This window comes from Alosa pseudoharengus, unplaced genomic scaffold, assembly GCF_046254945.1.
Source record: "Alosa pseudoharengus isolate Yale_2024_CS ecotype anadromous, Long Island Sound unplaced genomic scaffold, YU_APseudo_1.1 YU_APseudo_1.1_scf_16, whole genome shotgun sequence".
In the NCBI taxonomy this organism is placed as follows: Eukaryota; Metazoa; Chordata; class Actinopteri; order Clupeiformes; family Clupeidae; genus Alosa; species Alosa pseudoharengus.
Window position 1 is genome coordinate 27,652,628 of NW_027468630.1, and position 6,234 is coordinate 27,658,861.

A 6,234-nucleotide genomic window follows, 5' to 3' on the forward strand; every position below is an offset into this window, starting at 1 on the left:
CATATGTTTCTTTGTGTACGCATCTAAGGTTGGGATGCCCTGGCTCGTGAGCCCTGTGTGCTCAGATAAAGCCACAATAGGCAACTGTTGTCCCTGACAGTGCAGAAACTCAAGTAGAATAATTAGTGAAGTCAAAATCACGGGGGATTCTTTAGATCAACTGGCAAGTTGTTAAGTGGTATGTAAAAGACATCTCACTTTCTTATCTGTTCCTTGTGATGCAATACTGCCTATTGCACCTTTAACTTGGTGTGTATGAGTGTGTTTATGTGTGTGTGTGTGAGTGAGAGAGAGAAAAAGAAGAGAGACAAAGAAAAGATAAACGTGTTAGTTGTATCTATCCACTTATTTGTGTTCGAACGTGAACTGTGTGTGTGTATGTGTTTGTAGGTATGCCTGTTTGTGTCACTTGACAAGGTTTGTGTGTTTTGTGTGTGTGTGTGTGTGTGTGTGCGTGTGTCTTCATGTCATTGTGATGCAGTAGGTCCTTGGGCTGGCGAGATCAGCTCCAGTACACTTTAGGCCCCTGCGCTCCTGTAGGAAAGCTTATTTGGGGCGGATCTGGCTGTGCTCTGGCCCAGATCCGCACCCTGCCGAGGGCCAGATCTGTTCCAGCTGCTATCTGGGCTCTGACCTTTGACCCCTGCCCCCTCACCTCTGACCTCCCGTGACTGCAGTGGGGAGGGGGCCAGGGGAACTAATCCAGCCTGACTTCATCCCCCCGGAACGCAACTGACTGGACTGCAACTGGAAAGGGTATCTGTGAAGGAGTGGTGCCGGGTCTGAATCCGGCACAGGATCCAGCGTGGTCAGTTGGCTGCTGCCTGGGGCTCTCCCCTGAACCCCACCCCCCCACCCCCCCTGCTCCTTCGCTTCCTCCTTCACCCTTCCAAAGCCAGCAGCTCTAGCCGCTCTGTGTCTCAGGACTTCTCATGCAGAACTACATTACCCATGAGCACCCTGCTCTGCTCCACTCCACTACTGACCTAGGTCACTGGGCTCACCCTGAGCTCCCGGTTGCTTCACCCCCCCCCCCTGGTGGCCACTTGTGGTAGGGGAGTATGTGGAGAGGTCTGACAGGTTTTTCGACTCACGCTGTTTAACTGGTGTTTGTGACACTTGTGAAAAAGTTTATGTGTGCACTCCTCAAACATGTCTGGTGTGGGGGTTAATTTGCCAAGGTTTCCACTCTCTGTCTCTCATTTTGTTATTCCCCCTCTCCCCCTTTTAGTGTTTCTTCTGTTGTCTTCCTCTCCTCCCTTCTATCTCCTTCATCTCTCTCTCTCTCTCTCTCTCTCTCTCTCTCTCTTTTGACATAAGTCTGTATGCAATCTGCCCTTTCTTGTGTGTGTAGTGTGAGTACTGTTTATGGAAAGGAGGTAGAGGGGGTTTAGGGTTATTTGTTCGAAAAAGTGCCCCTACAATCCACTCTTGTGCACTCTCCTTGACATAGTACACACACACACACACACATGCACGCACACACGCACGCACACACACACGCACACACACACACAAACACACACAGTAAAATGTAGAAGTATGCAAACATACCTCTTACGGTCAGACTCACACCCTCACCTTCCCCACATGCACACACCCACACACACACACACACACACCCTTACACCCACACACACACACCCCTACACTCCCCACTTAGCTCACACATTTGCTTGTCACATTGTTCCATAAAGTAAATCCCAGCCGTTCTCTTTCTCTCGGACATATGCCATGTCTCTTATCTAGGAGCTTTTGTTCCCTATTTACTTTCTCTCCTTCCCTCTTGCTTTCTCTCTCCTCACCCGTTTTTTTGCCCTCCTCTGTGACTCTCTGGGTCCATTCTCTTTGCATGTTCTAGTGGCAGATAGAGGGTGCATGGATCAAGCAGCATCTGCTCAAAGTGTAGTCTTCATTCCCACATTCAGCAATAAATTCCCTTTTTTTTCATGTCCATCCTTGACTTGGAATATGCTAGAAGTTTTTTGCAAGTTTTCTCAAGAAAAAAAAAATGAACTTGGAAAAAAAGAACGAAAAAAAACTTGTTCATATAAGAAGAGAAAAAAATAAATCTTTATTCCTACCATTTTAACAAAATCCAATTATTTTGTCATCTGTGTGTTGATGGTAAGTATATCTATCGATCTCTATCAATCTATATATCTATTTATCACTCTATCTGTCATTCTATCTATCACTCTATCTATCATTTCTATCTTTGTTTCTTTCTCTCCCTGTTTGTACATTTTACTGTGTTTGGTGAAGTCAAGTCAAGTTTACAGTTTTTCTCAGTCGCTTTGGTGCTTTTTTCAGATCAGAATGAAAATTCTCATAACTATTAGTTCAACCTCCACAACATTTAGTCATTTGTGCACATCATAGTAGCAATTTCTCCTTCCTCTGAACAAATTGCAAATACTTTTGGACATGTATCAGTTGCTTTCATACAATTCTCTGCTGTTTTTTAACATTATCATTTGCTTATGTCATGTCAGTCAAAATGAACTATACTTATGAATGCTGAATAGTCGTTCCCAATAAAACTAATAGTCTTCATTTCATTGCTTGAGTCATTACATACAAAATTGTTGAACTAGTTATCAAATTCTGTCACAATGCTGTAGAATTGCAAAGAGCATACAGTAAAAATGTATGCATTCAGTGTCTTGTACTCACTTATTCCCCTAACTACAGCAATGTGTAACTTTACTGTAGTTTTCAAATGCCTGTACAAGTACTGTATAGTGCTGTCTTGAGCATGTTCAGGTAGTGTCACCGAGTTCTGACCTTTTTTTGCATTGGAAAACACTGAGAGAACTGTCATAATGAAAACATGACAAAGCCATTTGACTATCTTGTTCATAAACTATAGTGTCAAGACTTCTCATTTTGATGACACTGACAGTTTCATTGACATGAATACCTGCTTTTGAGGAATGGACTATCCATTTTGAGCAAGTGACGTGCTTTTGTAGGTCATCCACTAGGTTTTGCAGTTTGCACTAATTGTTTTGAGAATTGCACTAACTTCTGTGCAAATGTTAATAGTGATGTGAGAAAAGCACCAAAGCGACTGAGAAAAACTGTATTTATATAGCACATTTCATACACAGAGGTCATTCAATGTGCTTTACATAAACAAAAGCAAATAGTAATAGCAAATAAAAGCATAGATAAGACAGACAGTCAAATTGCTTAGTCATGTTGTCAATATAACAGTGTACTCTGGAGGGATGTTCTGATGTAAACTATGGCTAATGTTTTGATGACAATTATATTGTAGGTTACACCTTAGTGTATGTGGGAGTTTGATTGCAAGAGACTGGACAAGATTCACATTTACGCTTTTACTGTTTGTACTGTAATTTGTTGACAGACTATGTCATTGCAAAACAGAAAGGTTAAAGACAGCAATGCATAGCACAAAGAAGAAAAAATAGAAATGTGGACATAGGACAATCATAGGAAAACTGTAAATGCAGTGCTAGGAATTACAGTGCAGTCTTCTTACACCTCCTGACGTTCCTGTCTGTTGGGCCACAAATTCTCATCCACATCACAACAAATATGCTTGACACATTATGACAACTTGTTCAACCATTTTGCATGTAAATACTTATGCTGTGAACTAATGCCTAAATGTTGTGGTGGGTGAGACTATTCAACAAAGACCCATTATAATACATTTTGATCAACATGACATAAGCAATTGATAATGTAGGAAACAGCAGAGAATTGTACATAATCATGTGCATGGATGTACCAAAGCATTTGCAACTTGTTCAAAAATATGAGAAACTGCTTTTCTGATGTGCTCAAGTGACACAATGATGTGAAGATTGAACAGGTAGTTTTGAGAATTTCAATTCTGATCTGAGAAATGTACCAAAGCTACTGAGAAAAAATTTAAGATAAGCAATTGGGCGGAATCCTATATCGAGAGAATGCTTGTTTTAATGCAAACTGCACTCATTTTAGTAAATAGTGTCCTAATTTTCCTAAATTGTGTACTCATTTCACAAAACTTAAATGACAGCAGAATTTATTAAATGAGCTCACAATTTGGTAAAATCGAACTAATTACAGTTTTTTACAATTGTTTACACACGTTTTCAAAACTCTGTCTATTTTTCAAAACTCCACACACAAAACCCACAATTGCTCACACAAAATGCAAAATGCCTCAAATCTCCAGCAAAATGACACACAACATTCAAAATGTCAAAAACACATATTTAAAGCAAACATTCGCCTCACATTACAAACACTTTTGTCATAATATGACATTTTGGATACATCATGTACACACTGTTGCTCAAAACCTAAAGCTCTTCTGTCTTAGGCTTTCTATATGTATTTCCATACAAGAGTGAACGTTACGGTATCAACAAAGAGAAGTTGAAATACACAGTAAAAATGCAAGCAATATTGAAACCAAAAATAGTGTTTTTTCCCAAATAATTTGCTGTTGCGAAAATACAGTATTTTACAGCAAACAACAAAAAAAGCAAAGAAGAATACAGTGACCACCAGATGTACATGGAGTTTTGAAAACACTGATTTTGTTTTTTTCCCAAAGACAAGTGTGTGTGTGTGTGTGTGTGTGTGTGTGTGGGGGGGGGGGGGGGGGGGGGGTGGGGGTCAAACAAAAATAGAGTAAAAAGAAAAAAATTACATAAAGTCAACTTTTTGTAGAACATTACTGTAAGCTAAAGTCCGATTACGGTAATTTTCAAAGTATCTGCATTGGTTCTGAATATTTCAACCGGAAATCCTCTAGGAGCAGATTGAAAGGATCCATACCTATATAGAGAGTATATCTATTCATAGGCCTATACTAAGGCAATGATTGGATGGTGTTCAGTAAAGTAAAGAGTGTTTACACATGTGAAGAGAAAGAGTGAAGCACTGGTGATTTAATGTGGCATTTTGATAGGTTGTGTTTAAAGAACGAAATCAAGTTACTTCCTGTTAGATTTTTGTGTGTTAGGTAGAAAATTGTGTGTGATGTTTTGCAAAATGTGTTTTAGTCAATTGAAAACTGAGTCAAACACTGAGAATTAGTGTATGGTTTTGCAGATTTGGTGTCGGGTTATGATGTTTGGAGGACATGTTTAGAAAATTGTGTGACAAGCAAAGATTTAGTGTGTAAGCAGTTGAAAAAAACTGTAGTAAAAGGAGTGCCCAATTTCCTAAATTGAGCACACAATCTTGTAGAATGAGAGCATTATTTAGTCAAAGGAGCTCACAATTTAATAAAATGAGCACACTTCGAGCACACATTTTCTCGATATACACACAAAAAAATATCTTGCAATGACACCACTGGGTTTCTGTATATTATAGCTTATAGGCTATATATATATATATTACTGTGATTTGATTTTTGATTTTACATTTCCATACCATTATTACACTAACCAACGCAACAACTTCCCAGCATCGTATAAACCACCAATGCAATAAAAATCTGCATGCTTGAAATGTGATAATCCTACAAACTTAAAGGTACTCTAAGCGATGCACGCGTTTTTTAGGCTAAAACATTTTATGTCACTTACTGCAAACATCACCTAACAACCGCTAGCTGTCTGTGTCCTGAATACACTGTAAAAAACGTGATCTGTGGACAGCAAAAACAGCAACAAAAACAACCTGGGCAAACCTAGCCCATAAAAACATAACAAACTGTTCCAGCAAATCACAAACGAGATGTGCGTTTAGGAGAGTTTCAATTGCACGGGAGCAGCACGGGATGGAGGGGGAGGAAGTAGAGAGGTAGCTCTCTGTTTTGTTTGAAATTCAACAGAAGTGACATTACCCAGCATCGCTTAGAGCACCTTTAATAATTTCGCAGCAACATATCTGTTGCATACTGCCAACGTAATAAACTAATTTCCCACCAACAATAATTATTAAATTTGCAAGAAGTTATTAAGTTTCTGGGAAGATTAGTAAGATAGTTATTACATTAAAGCAGCACTAAAGAAGATAAGACCTGCTCAGAGTGAGAAATGATATCTGTTTTATCAGTAAAAGTATGGTTGTCAAAACTTGTCACCATCTAATCCAATTTCATGACTATAAATCTTTCCATAATTTTTTAGGGTAACATAGCTTTCTAGCAAAGCTGCATTGACCATTGTGTTCTTTTCTTATAATTTAGCTATCTTCCATAATTGGAGTCTGTGGCAGCTCTTAGAACTATATGGTAACCGTATGGTTTTTAAATTT